Source organism: Tupaia chinensis, unplaced genomic scaffold, assembly GCF_000334495.1.
Source record: "Tupaia chinensis unplaced genomic scaffold, TupChi_1.0 Scaffold000602_1, whole genome shotgun sequence".
In the NCBI taxonomy this organism is placed as follows: Eukaryota; Metazoa; Chordata; class Mammalia; order Scandentia; family Tupaiidae; genus Tupaia; species Tupaia belangeri.
Genome location: NW_006160120.1, coordinates 1,958,760 through 1,978,548, shown reverse-complemented (window position 1 = coordinate 1,978,548; position 19,789 = coordinate 1,958,760). Strand labels below are relative to the sequence as shown.

The 19,789-nt window shown below is 47.6% G+C and overlaps 1 long non-coding RNA gene across 3 annotated transcripts; it reads left to right on the top strand.

Moving 5' to 3' along the window:
- The first annotated feature begins 312 nt into the window (after window positions 1-312).
- LOC114009683 (uncharacterized) lies at window positions 313-9,143 on the top strand. Of its 3 annotated transcripts, none has more exons than XR_003551062.1 (3): window positions 313-675; window positions 2,561-2,651; window positions 8,717-9,143. It is a non-coding gene; the product is annotated as an uncharacterized LOC114009683 (long non-coding RNA). The 3 variants fall into 3 exon arrangements; XR_003551060.1 differs by lacking the exon at window positions 8,717-9,143 and adding an exon at window positions 3,071-3,794; XR_003551061.1 differs by lacking the exon at window positions 8,717-9,143 and adding an exon at window positions 3,071-3,794 and having other exon boundaries at window positions 313-768.
- Window positions 9,144-19,789: the final 10,646 nt, after the last annotated feature.

The following is a 19,789-nucleotide window of genomic DNA, read 5'->3' as shown; positions in this document are numbered from 1 at the left end:
GAAAGACTGAGACACACACACATAGAGAAACAAAGAGAAAGAGATATAGACCCTGGTGGGGTCTCAATGCCACAATCCACTCCCAGCCCTCAGCCAACAATAATCATGGCCACATGCATGCTGGCGTTCCCTGAGAGTCTCTGGACTTGAACCATAAACCTTCCCAGGAGGGATTTCTCATAGAGCCTCCGGCTTTACTGCTGCACCACCTTTTACAAACACAGATCAGATTGTATCATGCCCTTGCTTCAGTCTCTCCAGGGATTTAAATAAAAACCAGACTTCCTCCTGACGGTGGAGGCCTGACGGTCTTGTCCGCGGGGCTCCTATGACGCACCCAGGCCGTTCTTGCGCCAGGCTGTTGTGCTCACTGCCTCTCCCAGCCAGTTCTCGTGCTCCCTAGAAATCGGTGTGACTGGCTGCTCCTCCTCCTATGCTTAACCTCCCGAGAAGCTCCCCTGACCTCCCTGGACCAAGTAGCCTTCCGTGCCGAGCACTCTCTACCACATCACCCTCCATGGCACTTAGCCCAGCTGGAAGATGCCGTATTTCCTTATTTGCATGTGACCGCTGCAGTCTCTCCAGCCAGAACAGAAGCTCCCTGTGGCAGTGGCCTGGCTTGCTCAGCACTTTGCCCAGCACCCTGCACAGTGCCCGGCAGTCAGTGCACAGCAGGTATGTGTTGTAAAACAAAATAAAAGGAAGTAGGTGTGATCGATGCGGATGGCCCGCCCTGGTTTGCCTGTTCGGACTGGTTCCGGCTCCCAGGTAAGTCTGGAGCACCCCGGGACTCTCCTAATACACCCTCTTCCCCTCTGGCACTTGGGGGCAGCTCCACACCCTGCTCCAGGTATGAGTCAGGGCTGTTTGTTACAAACCACAGAACTAGTCCAGTAAATTTAGGCAGACAAGGAATTTACTAAAGCGTAGCGGGTAACTAGGACATTTCCAGCAGGGCCAGAGAGTCAGATTTAGAGGTTACATAGCCAGGAGCTTGGTTCCAAAAGTCATCCCATGGGACAGCTGTTCATAAATGATACCTCTGGTACCTCTGGGTGGCGACACCATACCTCCCACTACCCAAAGCACCCAAACTGGGCCCTGATATATGCTGCTTCTCCCTCATCAGTTTGTTATTGGGTGTAGTCCCTCCCACTAATGGGAATGATTTATCTGGGTTCTTCTTCCTTAAAGTTCTAAGATGCCAATTCACGATTTGTGAACTTGAGCGCATGCGTTTAATGCAACCAAAACCGCTTGACCTCACCCCATAAAGGGAGGTCAGGCAACTGAGTAATTAGAGCAGGCAGGAAAGGGCAGCCACTTATAAGGCATAACGTCTGCGGACATAAGGAAAGTAGCTTGGAGCATCTACATGGCTAAAAAGCCAAACACTTGCTAAACTCTTTCAGAGGTGGCCAGGGCAGAGTTACTTCCTTCCCTTTCAGTCACTGGCTCTTGCCACACCAGAATGCTGCAATAAATCATCCTCCAGTTATCTGCCTGCCCAGTGGGCCTAAAGGCCTCGGTCTTTGCAGCCTTTTCCTGAAAGCCATGAGGAGATGGTTGAATGGCTGTCAAAGTAGCTCTCATCACCATGTACTCTTGCTCAGCACGAAGTCAATCGCGCGGGCCACACGGTTGGGCCTACGAGTGCTTTATGTGCTAAATAGCAGAGGCAGACACAGCTTGGGACATGGTGTCCCCCTGGGTTTACGTGTGACAGGGAAAACGGGCAGATGTCCCCGTGCCTCCCCTTCTCCCCTCTAATGATATTCGTCGGTGTCAGCCTTGTGCGAGCTGGTCATACACTATTGGTAAAAAGTAGACGTAGTTTTGGGGCCAGAAGGTGGCATGAAGGTTAAGGCAGCTGAATTCCACGTGGCCAGCTCTACAGTTAGAGTCTCAGACCTGGCGGCTTGAAAAATACGCTGAACGTGTGTGTGTGTGTGTGTGTGTGTGTGTGTGTCTGTGTCCAAAATCCTAAGAGGAGAATGGAGGAGAAGGGATGCTGGGGGGCCATCCCCCTGAGGGTGATTTTCACTTTCCTTCTCTCTGCCTCAGTCTATCTCCTGAAAATGTACATGTCCCATACCAAAAATACTAGTATATACATACACACACTCACACACACACACACACAGAGAGAGAGAGAGAGACATAATTCTTACCATCTTGAACAGTTCATTTGGAATGGGGCAGGGGAGGAAATATGGTAACCAAATAGTGAGTAAAACAATTATAATGAGCAGACTAAGATGAGCACGCCTTTTCTAAATCAGTAAGACTATGCTACTCCTGCTCAGAGTCCTCCTATGGCTTCTCCCCGCAACACAGAGTAAAATCCAGCTTCCGACAAGTTCGTAAGTTGTGGCTCCGGGCTGCCTATCTGTGAGCCTCCTGGCACTCCGTCCTGATTACTGGGCCAACCGCAGGGCCTTTTCCCTGTCTCACCTACGTTATTTGGGCCACTATTACTGCAGGTCTCCGCAGCCTACAATCTAGGACACTGCGCCATGGCCCAGACGGCACATCTGGGAATTGCTGTCTTTATTTTTAGGACAGGGGAAGCCATAAAAGCGTTTGGACAGCAGAGTGCTGTGTGAGTTTGGTGCATTAAGCCACCCCTCTGGCTGCCTCGACGAGACTGAGTGAGTACTAGGTGGTGGGTATTGGGTGTTGGGTGAGATAAGGGGCAGATGACCTCCTGTCCTCCCACAACTCAGGGGACACTGAAGCTTCACTGAGACACTGTGGCTACAAGCAGAGATCACTTCAAGAGAAGGTGAGTCTTAGAGGCCAAACAGGCCCCAACTCGTCCCTGTGTAAAATTCCTGGGGAACTGCACGATTTGAAAGAGGTCACATTTCTGACCCCAGTTTCTTTGGGAAATGGAAGCGTTGAAGACTCTGATTTACATAAGGGCCCTTCGGCTTTAAAGAGCTTCTGCCCAAAGTCACGCAGCCCATGAAGAGCAAATCTCATGCCAGATCTTACTGTCTGGGAATCTTGCTCAGTGCCCTGGCTCCTTCTGTTACCCCAAGCAAGGCTTCTGTGTTTTATTGGAAAGGGACAGAAAAAGAGATGGACTCCTGGTGTCTCGTGACAGCAGAAGATCCAGGCAAGAAAGACAAGTGCCACTGACCCCCTTAGTGGGCATTCTTCAGTGTCCACCCTCCAGGAAGGTCTACAGCGATGAAGCCTGAGCCGGTGGAGAGACAGGCATGGACAAGCGAGCAATTTGCAAAGCCTTGGGAAGTGGTCCCGCACTGATGCTGCCAGAGCTGCTGGTGCCGCCCACGCTCTGCACACAAGGCTGCTCCTTGCCTGCAGGGAGCTGATCATGGCCCCAGACCCCACCTGAGGGCTTCTCTTGGCCCAGGAGAAGCTCTGGGAACCAACACCCCAGACGCAGCCCTCTGCCGGTGGCAGATGGGTACAGAGGAGCTGCTAAACAGCAGACCTGCCCTGACTCACTGCCCCACACCTCATCAGGTTTCCTGGAATCACGTCCCAGATAAACTCCTTACTCTCAAGTCCCCCTCCCAGTGTCTGTTTCTGGGCACCCAATGCAGGGCCAATAGAAACCAAGCAGAGGCCAGGCCACCATGGTGCAGGGGTGACACGAGTGCCCTGCAGGGTCAGAAGCCATATGGCTGACCACAGGGTCAGACCTCCAGGTCAGCCTCAGGGCACACCAGGTGCATGTGCGTGTGTGTTGTGGGCGTCCAGACACTTGGGGAGCTGAGGAACTGGGGGATCACAGCATGACAAGACCCAGTTAGAGCTAGCTCTCGCTCTCGCTCTCTCTTTCTCTCTCTCCCTCTCCCTCTCCTTCTCTCTCTCTCTCTTTACTGTGTATACATGTTTTATATAATTTTTAAGAAGAAATAAGGGGATAAAAAAATAGAGCAGGGGCCAAAAGCCTTTCCCATGAAGACCCAGATAGTGAATGTTGTAAGCTGTCTGGGCTACATGGTCTCTGTTGTCACTACTCACTCGAGCCCTTGCAGAGAGAAAGCAGCAAACATATCTACCTTGCTGTTTCAATAAAACTTTATTTACAAAAACAGGCAATGAGCTGGCTTGGACCCCTACTGTAATCTGCTGATGGCAGAAATGCAGAGTGGCCTGCAGTAGGCAAAGAGCGCCATCAGATGACATGACTGGGGCTTCACTGGGGGACAACTTGTGAACAAGAAGTTGCCAAATGCAGACCCAGGGGAGGCAACAGCAAAACCAACAAGTGGGAGCACACAGAAATCGGCCACATGGCCAGAAAGGGCACAGAGACCAGACAGGCAGTGACAGGACACGAGCTGGTCTGCAGCCTGGCTGTCCTCCCAGCAGTCCCATTGGGTATGTGTGATTATTGTCCCCACTTTCTGGAGAAGGAAGCAGGGGCACAGGGAGGTAGGGCACCTGCCCAGGTCACTTGCTCTGTCGCAGTGGAGTCAGGATGCTCCTGCCCTCCCCACATGGTGGAAACGGCAAGGGGTCGGGATGAGGGGCTCATTCATCCCATGCCCCACACAGAGCTGCCCACACAGTGGACACGTGGTGAAAGATGGGCCATGATAACATTTTTCCAGCACCGACCACAGCCAGGCGCCTTCTAAGAGCTCCCCACAGACCCCTTAGTCTAAGCTTCACATCAGCCCTCTGAGGTGGGGGCTACTTGTCACCAGGATACAGAAAAGGACGCAGAACACCCAGAGGTCAAGTCATTTGCCCAAGGCTGTGGGTTGGTCAGTAGCTGAGATGGGATTAAACCTCAGCCCTGCTGACTGCAGAGCCCCTTGTGGAACCCCTATACCCCCCACACATACACACATACACACACACTCACACAACCATACATACACACGCCCCACCCACTGACTCCAAGGAAACAGCAAATAAACAACACTCAGTAGACAAGTGTTAACCCCCAGGGAGAGCCGTGTGAAGAGTACCTGTGAGGCTGCTGTCTGAGAACTGTGGGCGCCGGCACTACAGCTCCTGGGCTATGAGATGGGCCCGTGGTAGCAGGGACTCCCGATGTCTGCAATTCCAGCACGAGCTCACCCGCTCTACTCTGCCAATGCGGGGCTCTTCAGATGCAGTCATGCTGCCTGGCCCAGGCTGCGTGCTCAGTTAAGCCCAGAGTCCATCTCTTACTCAGTGATCAGCAGCAAAGCACTGCCTCAGTCTGGACCTCAGTCCACCCGTCTGGCCCCCTGTGAGATGGTGCTAATAGCACGACCCCATGCAAGGGTTTTCTGAGGACCGAAAGGCACAACTCCTGTGCTGTGCTGAGAGCTGGGCCTGGCACACAGCAGGTGCCCGCTCGATAACTGGTACTGACCTAACAAATGCCCACACATAAACAGTTCTTCCCCTGACTCCTCAGGGCCAGGCAGACTCCATGAGCCCTCCAGAAAGGAGAGCCGCAGCTGGTCTCATTGTTTCCAAGTGTCATTGCTCCGAGCGTGTGAATGAAATATCACACCAGAAAACCGCCTCACCCTTTGTTTCCCTGTGCTGGGCTGATACGATCGGACGTCACGCGACTATTTTTCTTCTCTTTGCCTGTTCCTTTTCTGCACGGATCAACAAAAAAAAGATAGCAACTGCACCTGGATTTTCTGTTTTAATAAATTTAATAATGCACAGGAAATTGGATGGCTCAGGGGACTCGGCATCAGCAGGGGCGAATCCTCACTGTCAGGGAGTAGAATGAGGAGATTCAAGAGTGGGAAAGAGAAGAGCCCACAGGGGCGGGAATAGAGTAATCTGAAGGGTGTCAATGGTCTAAGAGAAGTTAAATGTCCTTAGAGCTTCCTGCACATCAGAAGTTTCCAGATGGAGAAAGGATAGGCCCCCTTCAAGTAGTGAGTCGAAAATAAGGACTTGGGCCCATGGCATCCTGGATTATAATTACCAGTGCCCTCCCCAGGATCTATGAGGTCCCCATCTAGCCACACTGGCCCTGGTCTTCCCTGAAACATAACCACACGGCTGTCCCCACCTCCCAGCTCTGCATCTGTTTTCTCCTCTGTCTGGACCCTCAAACACCCACCTTTTCCTTACATTCAGGTCTTGACTGGCCAGGGCCACGGGGGCCCTCTCCCTGGACACTACATCTGAGGGAGCCCCGCCCTCTGCTGTTGTATTTTCTCTGCCATGCTGTCACCATCTGAGGGTCTTAGGTATCTGTTCAGTTGTATTCAGGGTGAATTTCCAGAGTAAGCCTCGTGAGAGCATCCATCCACCCTTTCCAGTTCTCTCTCCCAAACTCCTGGAAGGCACCAGGCATGTGGTGCTCCATGCCTCCCTGCTAGGTGAGTGAATGGCCTGGTCACCCTCTAGCGAGGTTTGCTGCTTTTCCTTACCAAGTGAATTGAGCACAAATCCCTAAGTATGTGAACTCGCTTGTGATGCCTTAAACATAAGCTAGGTCAGTCCCTCTTGCTTCCTTCTAAGCGCCAGCCTTTCTGACCAGACACAGAGCTCCTGAAAGGCAAGGCTTGAGCTCTGGGTGTCTCTGCAGCCTCCTGATGTTTGGCCCTCGGCCAGCTCTCAAGAGATACTCCAGGACTGGACTGGCTGGGGTTGGGTCGGGGTGGATTGCATAGCACTGGGACACAGAAAGCTGAGTCATCACCTAGAAAGGCCTGTCGATTTTAGGGAATCCCAAACAGCACATTCTTATCAATAACGGTCGTTTGGCCTCTACACACCTGCGTAGACTCTTCCCTCTGTCCAGGTGACTTTTCCCTGGTCCTCCTTCTGATGAACTAATTATCCTTCTATGTCTTGCATTTCTTTTTCTTTTCTATATTTTTTTTTTGGAGAGATTTTTGCTATAGGGCACATGCATTCGCCAGAAAGCCAGAGAGAGACAGAAAGAGGGAGACAAAAAGCGAGAAATCACCCCCAGGGGGGATGGCCACGCCGCAATCTCTTCTCCTCCTTTCTCCCCTTGGGATCTTGGGCACGCACACACACGTGCCTGGCGTGAGTTTAAGTCACTGGGTCCGAGACTTGAACCGCGGTCGACTACATGTGAGTCCAGCGACATAGCCATTGCGCTAACTGCTGGTCCTATTTCCTGCATTTCCTCAATGACGCCATCTCTGATTTCTCTTTCCTTCTCGCTCTGCCACGTCGGCCCACCAGCTGACCCTCCACCTCTGTCACCGCACAGATTCCCTAGCGCCAAGCTAAGTCTTCTCGAAGAGCGCTTTTCATCGAATGACCGAAGTGACTATAGGATGAGGTAGAAGGAAATCTGAGAGTTAGAGAACCCGTAGCATGTTCCACATTCATTTTCTCCTGCAACAAAGTCAGCCCCACGAAGCAGGGGCTTTGTTGTCTTTCTGGATCTAGCCCGGCCTAGCGTAAAAGTGCACACCCAGAGGCTTCACAAACCACCTGTTGGATGCAAGCATGCAAAATGAGGCCACCAAAGATGAACTGACGCTGGGGCGAAAACCAAAGGTTCAAGAAGGGGGCAAGTCTGGACTGGTGCTTTAATGAAGAGCAGACAAACGCTCATCCTACGAATACCACTGTAGACCTACTATGTTCCCATTCTATTCTAGGCTCTGGGTCCATGGCTGTGAACAAACAAAACTCCTGCTCTCCTGGACTTGACCTTCTAATGGGAAGAGAGACAATAATAAATTTAAAAAAAAAAAAAAAAAAAGATAACCGATACAACAATAGCAATGCTATATTGTTATGGAGGAAATAAGGTAAAATAATAGGATCAAGTGGAAGGGAAAGTGACTTCAAATGAATGAGAGGCAGGGAGTCTTCCCAAGGAAGAGCAGGGTAGAAAGAGACCTGCATCCTGGAGAGGAGAGGAGGGCAGATCATTCCCATCCCTAGGAAGGTGGCTTCCAGAAGGGTAACAGCAAATAGAAACAACCCAAATGAGCACGAGTGTGGCCTGCGGGAGGAAGAGTAGGGGCCCTGTGTGGTTGCACGGAGGTAGGGAGGACCGGAGTAGATGAAGATGCAGTCCAAGAGCTACACAAGGGAAGCACAGGGGAGTACTTTGGATTATTTTTAGTATCTTTTAAGTTTTATTTTTATTTGCTTCTTCCCTAAGCAACAGAGACAGAGAGAGCACCTCCAACAGAACCCTGATGCCACCATCCACCCCCCCGCCTCAGCCAGCCTCAGATCATGGGCAATTGCATAGCTGGCATTCCCAGGGAGGTCTCCAGACAAGAACCTGGAACCTTTCCTTGTGGGTCAGCCTCCGAGAGTGTCCTGTTTCACTGCTGCACCACTGTCCAGCCTCTGTTTGTAGTATTTTTTGAGTATTTGGCAATTATCAATATTGTGATATCATAAAACTCTTCAGAAAAAAAAAATGTTTTGAACAGAAGCTCCTCTCTGTATTGGAAACATTTTCTATGTTGATTAAAAGGTTTTTGAACAGAAGCTCCTCTCTGTATTTGAAATATGTTCTATGTTGATTAAAAGACAAGGATTTTAGGAGAGAGAACTCATTCCCCACCTCACACTCTGAGCTACAGGTCTATCGGTCAGACCCTCATTCGTGGGGATGTTAGTTTTAAACGCAGAGTATAATAATGCCCTGGGCCCTCTCCTGTTCCACTGCGTACCTTTGGTGCTGATTTTCCCCCCTTCGTAAAAGGACCAGAGCTATGAAAATGAGCACTAAACCCAAAGATCCAAGAATAGTCCCTTCTGTTCCCAGTAGCTTACCAGACTGCCTGGGAAATGGGAAGCCCTCCCTACCTCCCAATGTCCAGATGTCCAGATGTCCAGATGTCCAGAGGGGAGGAACTGGCCTCACAAAGGAACCTGCAGGATCTCACCACAAGACCGCGGTCTGTCCTGCTGACGAGCTTATTCCGTCAAGGTCTGTTGGGTTTGGTTTTGTGTGAGGTTTAACAGGATTTCAGTCTTGGGGGTGGTCTCCGGATTTTTTTTTTCTTTCTCTCTCTCTTTTTTTTTTCCTTTTGATGCTTAGAAATACCCAACAACACCAAAGAGATCACCGTGGCTGAGAAGATTAGAATTACACAGGGTGTGATTTCCTTTCAGATAAATCTTGAAGGGTGATGGGTCACCTCTGGAGTTGTGACATTCCTCTTTTTTAGAGAGAGATTTTTGCTGTAGGGCGCATGCACTCACTGGAGACACAGAGAGAGAGAAAAAGGGAGAAATCACCCCCGGGGGTGGGGGCAGCGGGATGGCCACGCCACAATCCCTTCTCTTCCATTCTCCTCTCAGGATTTTGGACACGTATGCACATGTGCCAAGTCTGAGACTTGAACCGCAATTGGCCATGTGGGAGACCAGCACCTTAACCACTACACCACCCGCTGGTCCCTGTGATTTTCCTCTTACATGATCAAAAAAACTGAGAATTTTTGTTGAAAATTGGCTAAAAATGGCTATGAATAAAGTCATCTCAAGAATCCTGATGCGGGACCAGCAGTAGCGTAATGGCTATGTTGTTGAACCATGTAGCCAACCGCAGTTCGAGTCCTGGACCCGGTGGCTTAAACTCATACCAGGCGCGTGTGCATGTGTGCCCAAGATCCTGAGGGGAGAATGGAGGAGAAGGGATTGCGGCATGGCCATTGAATTGTAACATGACCATGCCTCCCTGATGGATGAGTTTTTACTTTCTCTCTCTCTCTGGTGAGCACACATGCCTTACAGAAAAAAAAAAAAAAAAGAATCCTGATGCCAGAGCAAGTGGGGATGCTTGTTCTAGGGTACCAGAAATCAGATCTGTGCCACTCGCTGCTTGACAAAGAAACAAAAGTTGATGAATAAGAAAAAGAATTTTAAGGCCAGCACTGGGGAGAGCAGACCAGAGTCCATGGCTGTCTTCCCGGTACTAGTCAAGGTGCAGAATTTATACAGGGGAAGGGGCCCATGTGAACACATCTAGAAGTAACTGCACATGATTCATTGTCTTGGGCCAAAGCCATGAGACCTGGCCGTTGTCCTCAGCAGCATCACAGGATGAGAAGGAAACCTGTCAGGTCTGAGCAGGAAGGCAGTCACTGCTCAATGGTCAGTTTCCATTCTGGGCATGTAGGCAAGGATGACCAGTTTCAGTTCTCTGCAAGGAAAGGTAAGCAGTGATTAACAAGGCAACAGAAGCAAAACGGCAATTCGTAGACCCTGGCTGAGAAGCCAGGTCTAGGGATGGCTTTGCAACGCTTAAGCTGATGAAATCTTCAAGGATTTTAGGAGAGAGAACTCATTCCCCACCTCACACTCTGAGCTACAGGTCTATCGGTCAGACCCTCATTCGTGGGGATGTTAGTTTTAAACGCAGAGTATAATAATGCCCTGGGCCCTCTCCTGTTCCACTGCGTACCTTTGGTGCTGATTTTCCCCCCTTCGTAAAAGGACCAGAGCTATGAAAATGAGCACTAAACCCAAAGATCCAAGAATAGTCCCTTCTGTTCCCAGTAGCTTACCAGACTGCCTGGGAAATGGGAAGCCCTCCCTACCTCCCGATGTCCAGATGTCCAGATGTCCAGATGTCCAGAGGGGAGGAACTGGCCTCACAAAGGAACCTGCAGGATCTCACCACAAGACCGCGGTCTGTCCTGCTGACGAGCTTATTCCGTCAAGGTCTGTTGGGTTTGGTTTTGTGTGAGGTTTAACAGGATTTCAGTCTTGGGGGTGGTCTCCGGATTTTTTTTTTCTTTCTCTCTCTCTTTTTTTTTTCCTTTTGATGCTTAGAAATACCCAACAACACCAAAGAGATCACCGTGGCTGAGAAGATTAGAATTATGCAGGATGTGATTTCCTTTCAGATAAATCTTGAAGGGTGATGGGTCACCTCTGGAGTTGTGACATTCCTCTTTTTTAGAGAGAGATTTTTGCTGTAGGGCGCATGCACTCACTGGAGACACAGAGAGAGAGAAAAAGGGAGAAATCACCCCCGGGGGGGGGGGCCGCGGGAAGGCCACGGCAACATCCCCGGGGGTGGGGGCAGCGGGATGGCCACGCCACAATCCCTTCTCTTCCATTCTCCTCTCAGGATTTTGGACACGTATGCACATGTGCCAAGTCTGAGACTTGAACCGCAATTGGCCATGTGGGAGACCAGCACCTTAACCACTACACCACCCGCTGGTCCCTGTGATTTTCCTCTTACATGATCCAAAAAGCTGAGAATTTTTGTTGAAAATTGGCTAAAAATGGCTATGAATAAAGTCATCTCAAGAATCCTGATGCGGGACCAGCAGTAGCGTAATGGCTATGTTGTTGAACCATGTAGCCAACCGCAGTTCGAGTCCTGGACCCGGTGGCTTAAACTCATACCAGGCGCGTGTGCATGTGTGCCCAAGATCCTGAGGGGAGAATGGAGGAGAAGGGATTGCGGCATGGCCATTCCCCCTGCAAGGTGATTTCTCGCCTTCTGTCTTTCTGTCTCTCTCTGTCTTTCTGGCGAATGCACATGCCCTACCAAAAAAAAAAAAAAAAGAATCCTGATGCCAGAGCAAGCAGGGATGCTTGTTCTAGGGTACCAGAAATCAGATCTGTGCCACTCGCTGCTTGACAAAGAAACAAAAGTTGATGAATAAGAAAAAGAATTTTAAGGCCAGCACTGGGGAGAGCAGACCAGAGTCCATGGCTGTCTTCCCGGTACTAGTCAAGGTGCAGAATTTATACAGGGGAAGGGGCCCATGTGAACACATCTAGAAGTAACTGCACATGATTCATTGTCTTGGGCCAAAGCCATGAGACCTGGCCGTTGTCCTCAGCAGCATCACAGGATGAGAAGGAAACCTGTCAGGTCTGAGCAGGAAGGCAGTCACTGCTCAATGGTCAGTTTCCATTCTGGGCATGTAGGCAAGGATGAGCAGTTTCAGTTCTCTGCAAGGAAAGGTAAGCAGTGATTAACAAGGCAACAGAAGCAAAACGGCAATTCGTAGACCCTGGCTGAGAAGCCAGGTCTAGGGATGGCTTTGCAACGCTTAAGCTGATGAAATCTTCTTGGCTAGTCCATTGTGAGGGAGAAGTGAAAGACTGAGTTTTCTAAGTCTGTTAAGAGGGGCTCCAAGAATAAGTAAAATAGAGTCACTTTGGTTCTCTTACAGCTCGATTACAATCCCACTGGAGAGTGCAGAATATTCATAAAACAGAACCTATACAGGGTTCAGTCAAATATTGAGCCATGGTGTAGAGGTAAAAGAAAATGAATTAGGTCTCTTTAGGTTGTGTGTGTGTGTGTGTGTGTGTGTGTGTGTGTGTGTTAATGTAGTGATTCACAATGTGTATAGTATTGTCTTATGGGTAGTTGTGAAAAGTTGAGGGGTTAATGTTTGGTTCCTCAATGACTGGAATAATTAAAGGATTTATTTTTAGAAGGTAAAATCGCTGTCACACAAACGTATAATGAATATGTGCCGAGGGTTTTATTTAACTCAGAAATTAACGAGGGGACTGAAAAGGTTTTAAAATCAATTCAGAAGAAAATCCAAAGAGCAGACACATTTATAGGCTATTAGGAATGCTGAAAGGGATTTGATTAATAGACGCAAGACTGGCTTCTGCCGTAATGGAGGATGGAAGCCATCTGAACCCTCACTGGACCTAGCGTGCATTTCTATAGATGGGAATTGTTCACATTACTGTCTGCTTGCTACAATTCAGCACTGTCTATATGGAATTGTAAAATAATCTAGTCAAAAACAATGAGAGGCAAAGATCACCTGGCTTGCTCAGCTAGTTATGACATTCACATTTCAAAACCTCTCCCATTTTCCCTCCCTATAGGAGTTCCTGGCATTTCATGGACAGAGCTCAGGAGGCTGTAACTCCCTCTACATGCAAGACAGTCCCACACAACAAATAATTGTCCTGTGTCCCCCATGACTTTTTTGTTGTTGTTGTTGAGATTTTTGCTGTAGGGTATGTATGCTTACTAGAGAGGCAGAAAGAAAAAAAAAAAAAAAAAAAAAAAAAAAAAAAAAAAAACACCCCCCTCCCCTGGGGATGGCCATGCCACAATCCTTTCTCCTCCATTCATTTTGGGCACATATGAACATGCCCAAGCATCAGCTCAAGTCACCGGGTCCAGAACTCAAACCATAATCAACCATAGGGGAATCCAGTGCCTTAACCACTATGCCACCTGCTGGCCCCATCCCCTCCCACAACTTTCACAGCTTTCAAATGCCCTTCTGAATTTTTCTGCAGGTAAAATCTGTTTATAACTGCATGGGTCTCAAATCTAACGCCATGGAGCAGGAAGCATTTGTTGTGTCTTTTAAGGTACATTGGATACCCTTCGTTCCAGTGCCCAATCCACATCAGTCCTTTCGTTCCCTGTACTCCTGGTACAGGGGTTCGGACTGCCTTGTTGCTTACTCACATTCATTTGTCAACAGCAGGAGCAGAGCACTGATTCTAAGCCTTACAGTTCAGCACATATTTATTATACATTAATTTTGTATAATTCTATTGTTTCATTATTTTTATTGTAAGCAATATTTTTCAAGTTAGTTTCCTTTTATTATTTTCTTATCATTATAGCTAGGATACTAGTATGCTTTTTAAAAATGTCTCTACCTGTAGGTCCTATTATTTACAAATTTCATTTCGGGACTGCAAGGCAGCATCATACCATTTTGTCATTAAGTTGGGTATTGAGTGAGTCTGGCGGGGTTGAGAACCACTGTTCCCATGGAATATTGCCATCAGAGCTTTCCTTTTCTCCAGTAACAGCATCTCAATTCACTTTGGGGAAACAAGGTTTTCCCCATTGGATGCAGTCTGGAGACTCTGTCAAGGTGTCTGTGTCCCCCACAAGAGGCAGGAACTGACCAAGCCTGGCCAACCTGTACTCTCTTCTTGGAAGCTGCACCTTAAGTAGAGAGATTAAAACATCAAAAGCAGTGGATGCTGGGTTACTCTGGTAGACTGAATTGGTTCCTGTTGCTTACAAGGGCATTGAACCCCAAAGAAAACAACAAATAGAAGATTAATAAAAGATAAGCCAAGTCTCATTGGACTATCTGCCTAAAATATTAATGACGATGCACTAGAAAACCAAAACTAACACGGGGTAGGAAAATTTTGTGTTCCTCCTTTGACAAAGCTCTCATCAGTCTCCCCTAAGCCTTCTTCTCAATGAAGACTTGACCTTGACTCTGTCCTTGCCACACTTGCATAGCCTAGTTTTAGCAAGACTTCTGTAAGTCAGTGTGGAGACCCCTCCACATCCACCCTAGGTTCCTGACCACCCTGGCCTGCCCTCAGCGAGGATCCTGTATGGTCAATCTAGGAGTCCCTATGCTCTGCGACCTCCCCATCTACCCCTCTTCCTGTAAATCCCCACATGGTGCCATTAGATTCGGAGTTGAACCTACTCTTCCTCCCCTGTTGCCATAGCATCCACACCTATTGCGGTAGTCCTGAGCAAAGTCTTTCTTACTGTTTTAACAAGTGTCAGAATAATTCTTTCTGTAACGCCTTTCATACACGAAACATCTCCTAGGCTCCGGTATGTGGCAGGCCCTTTGCTGACAGGATAGGTCCACTACTCCAGCAGGCCTTATAATATTAGGTTATCGGGAAAGTCATGACATATTTTTCTATGTTTTTCTATGCAAAAATGTGTCATAACTTTCCCAATGACCCAATAGGAGAGGGAAAGTTAGGGAATGGGATGTCTAAATAGGATGTTTGTAAAATGAACCACGTTCCAAGGTCTACTTCTTTGTCAAAAGGATAGATCTTTGCATAAGGTGAGTGGCAAAGCCTTCAATTTCCTTGTCTCTTAAGTTCTGGATTCACTGCATACAGCTTTTCCAGAAGCAAAGAACCCTGGTTCCACTAAGGATGTTTTCATTGGCCTTTGACTATGCCATAGGCTACTATGCCAATCAGCACATAATCCTTAATTCATGTAAAACAACACTTCCTCTACTAATGTTTTTCTTTTTTATTTCTTTTTTTTTTTAATTACAGCACATACAAACACACAAGAATGAAAGAAGCACCTTCTCGTCACTCCATGCCTTCCAGCTCCTCTGGATCCCGGGGGCCTGCACGTGCACTTTCTATGTCCTCTGCTTTCAGGCTATCCTACCACAATAACAGTTACCCGCCACTCTGGAGTCACACAATTATTTAATGTGTAGGGGTTTTTTAATTATTTATACAATTATTTAACATGTGTGTGTGTGTGTGTGTTTCAAACAGACCATAAACATCGACTCGCTTGTGTAACATAGCCAGGCAGTCGGAATAACGACGTATGCATGTGCTGGCTAAGCGCTCGCCGTGAGCACCCGGAGCTCCAGTGCTCTCCCCGTAGTAATTTGTGGAATCCTCAGCACAACCTTAGGAGGAAGATAACGTCGCCACTTTACAGATAAAGACAATGAGGCACAAAGAGGTTACCCAAGGCTAGAAAAGCAGGAGAGGTGAGACTTGATTCCCACGGTCCCATTCCAGTAAAAGTTCTAACCACACGACACAGTGCCTCCTCTCTGAACAACAGCAATGACAATAATAACCACTAAGACCTACTGACTCTTGCTCTCTCTCTCTCTCTCTCTGACACTTTTCCAACTCATTATTAATTAACTGATTCTTCACCACAACTCCTTTTTTTTTCTTTTTTTGGAGAGGTTTTTGCTATAGGGCACGTGCACTCGCCAGACAGACAGACAGAGACAGAGAAACAGAAAGCGAGAAATCGCCCCCCAGGGGGGATGGCTACACCACAATCCCTTCTCCTCCATTCTCCTCTTGGAATCTTGGGCACGCACACACATACGCCTGGTGTGAGTTTAAGCCACCAGGTCCAGGACTTGAACCACTGTCAACTACGTGGGAGTCCAGCGACATAGCCATTAACGCTAACTGCTGGTTCCCCCATCACAACTCTTGAGGGTAGGTCTATTACTATCTCGATGTTATAAGTGAGGAAACTGAGGCACAGCAGGACTGAGTCCCAAAACTGGGAAGTCCATGACAGAGCCATGATTTAAACCCAGGCATCAGAGTTGTAGCATCCATGCTCTTCACCATCCTGCTGGGTCAGTGAAATCGCATCGGCCGGTAGATCACAATTTGGGAAACATCTTCCCAGTTCCAGAATCGTCTGCTCTGTGAGGGGCCCGCCCACTGCCATGGAGCCTAATCTCCATCTCGAGCCCCTGCATACTCTCGCACCAGGCTGTTCTGGATGTGCGGCCCGTCTCTGCCTGCGGCTGTGCCTACCCAGGACCAGGTCCAGCTTCCGGGCCTCCAGCCCCTCCTGGCCTGATCTGTTCTGCGTGCTCAGTTCAGGGCACGTGTCCTGACAGCTGCCCTCCCAGCTGGAGATGCTGAAACAGCCAGCATTCTCCGTTCCCCCAGGATTTGCATAATCAGGCACATTTGGTGACCTGGCTCTGTACCGTAATTACCGACTTTGCTCTGACATTCCACACTTTTCAACTCTGTGCACGTCTCTTCTTACTACAGACCTTGCCTTCCCCAGACATGAATCTAGCTACAAAATGCAAAAGGATCGATGCCCCTCGAAGTAATCATTTCTGCCTCTGATCAGGGGAATAGCAGATGCGTGCACTTTGGGATCATCAGCCTTCATAACGGGGGGAAGGGACGAGGCCTGTCGTACTTTCCACAGAAGCATCTGCTCCCTGAAATCACACAAATCCCTCATTGTTCCCTGCAGAGAGGCAGTTTCCCAGTCCTGGTGAGTCAGACAGGACGTCTGGGCCAGGATTCCATGACAGCTGAACTTGCAAGGGAAGGTGATCCTACTGGCTGCTGAATAAACAAGTGCTCAAATTCTCTCCAGTAGGTTTTTCCTCCAAACTTTTGACAAGGATCCAAAGTAAGAGACATAGTGTTTATCAGAACATGATACAAGCATGCCCACTGTAGGGAGGGATGTGAGGAATGTTACAACGAAAGCCAGATGGAAGAGACAGAGTATGGATCTCCTCTGGCTCTGTATTTTTAGAAACAACTTGAGGCATGGGGGTGGGGGGGAATGTATGAAATAATCAGAGAAAATTGACTGACTGGAGAGTAGTAATATTAGACAGTGGTAATATTAAAGGAATTACTGCATTACTGCTAATTATTTTTAGAAAGGATACTGATATTGTGGTTGTATTTTAAAAACTCGTCGTTATCTTTTCCAGAACCAGCAGATGGTGTAATGGTAACACTGCTGGACTCTCATGTAGTTGACTATGGTTTGAGTCCTGGCCCAGGGGACTTAAAACTCATGCCAGGTGTATGTGGGTGTGAATCCAAAATCATGAGAGGAGGATGTAGAAGAAGGAATTGTGGCATGGCCATCTTCCCTGGGGCGGGGGGGGGGGCGGGGGGGGTGGGTGGGGTGATTTCTTGCTTTCTGTCTCTCTGTCTCTCTGGTGAGCACATGTACCCTATAGTAAAAATCTCTAAAAATAAATAAATAAATAAAACTAGTCTTCATCTTTTCAAGATACATACTAAACTATTCATGGCCAAGTACTGTGAACTCTAGGATTCGCCTCAAAGGATAGCAGAAGAAGAAAAGACGCAAGTGTAGGATGATTAGATAAAAACAAGACTGATCGTGGAAGTGCTGAAGATAGCAATGGGTAAATAGATGGGGGGCCCTCCCCACTATCATCTCTGCCTGTGTGTGTTTGGAAATATGCACCATTCAAAGTAAAACGAAAAGACCTGGGAATACAACTACTGGGCCAAAACCCATAAATAAACAAAGAAACTTCCAAATAGACAGGACTTGTGATCATTGCAACCAACAGTGTTTTGGAGTGTGGACTCTAAAGTCATAACATCTGAATTCTTTCTTCACCACTTACTTGCCACTATGATCTGAATGTGTCCCCCAAAAAAACATGTATTGGAAACTTGATCCCCAACGCAACAGGATTGCGAGGTGGGGCCTGATAGACTCTCATAAATGGATTAATGACAATTACAACAGGACCTGAGGCTGCAAATTCAATCTCTTTCTCTCTCTCACCCATGTGATTAATGCCTTTTGCCTTGTTATGATGCAACAAAAGTTTCCTCACCAGATGTGGTCCCTTGATCATGGACTTCCCAGACTCCAGAACCGTGAGCTGAATCAATTTCTGCTCATTATAAATTACGCAGTCCGTGGTGTTCTATTGTAACAGCACAGAGTGGATTAAGACATTTGCCATACGAACGCCACTTACTAGCTGTATCACTGTCATTTACCAGTTATATGAATGTGGACAAGTTATTTATCTTCTGTGAGATTTCAAATTCTCCTCTGTAACTAAGAATAATAAAGGGACCTACATGATGGAGTTGTTAGGAGGATTACCTGCATTGAACACCTACAAGTGGACCAAGGACATCATACTCAGTAGCCTAGTAACAGAATTCGTCCAGTAGTCAACACAGAGGCAGTAATATCACCACATCCATGATAAACACAGTTAGAAGGATAAGGTGAGCGAGATACCTTGGGAATGTGAGCAGGTCCTGAGAGGGGTGGGTCATCCCAGCAGGAAGTTCATGCCATCTGATATTTGGTGGGGAGAGCAGCAGCAACAGTATTTGGATTTCATCTGATCCAATCCCAAATCTCTTCATTTTGCATGTTTCCAGAATTTCAGTTACTCATTGGACAAATACTTCCCAAGCAGGTTACATGTGTTGGAGACACAGTAGTAAACAAGACAGAGAAAATGGGACAGCCCTGGGTAGCTATGCCTAGACATTGCCAAATATCTGGAAGTGGCCTTTTGGAGGACGAATATCCAAGACTGCAGGCTGATATTTTGTGTAGCCATAGCGAATACCTCGCACTGAGAGTTACAAGGCCAGCTTTTACATCAATCTCAGATTATAGGAGGAGAGGGCTTCCCAGGGTCACAGCTGAATCTAAAGTTCTTGCCTGTAAATCCTTCCCTTCTCCCAAGGTACCAAGGGGACCTTAATGTGTATACAAAGATAATACTGGAATTGTGTTGTTTAAGAGCTTACCTAAGAGAAGAAAGTTTTCCCCACAAAGAACTTTCTGGCAACCAGTTGTTCTAACATGGAATGATACTGAAAGTATGAGGCTAGCCCCATCACAGTTAATAAAGAGGATCCAGAGAGAGGAGGAAAGACAGGCAGAAGCTGGAAGCTGATGATATTGTATCAGTGGCTTATCTGTGATTAAATTCTCAGTGTTCAGTAAGGTTCAAGAGAACTGAGAGCCTGAGGCCAGCTAGACTCAAGTCTGCCCTCTCTCCAAGGCAGCTCAAGTTCATCATCTTGCATAAGGGAAAGGTTGAGGGCTCCCCAAACTCCTGCCTTCAGTTGGAGACCCCCAAACTCATCACTCCTTTGGGTTAAGTGAGGCACTCTCCTTGGGTACAAAACTAGGGAGAAGACTCTAAAATTTTCAGCAATCAAGATTAGTAAATGTTAATGGAATAGTTTAAAAAGAAAAGAAAAGAAAAGAAAAGAAAAGAAAAGAAAAGAAAAAAAGCCAGTGCAAGAAAATTCACAAAGAACAAAATACCAAACTTTTCAATAAAGACATCCGCAGAATCTTACCAGGAATTAAAATTTAAGACGCATAGCTCTAATTTCCAAATCACTAAGCCATTCTTCCATTTAAAAGGACTCTGATGAGAACCATGCTTTATTCAAACAAATATACTACCCCAACAAGACAATTTACACCAGAAACAAACTTCAGGTTTTTTTCTAAAGCAACTGAACCAGATTGTCACAATATTTTGTCATCTGTATAGACATTGTGTCTGCATCATGGACAGGAATG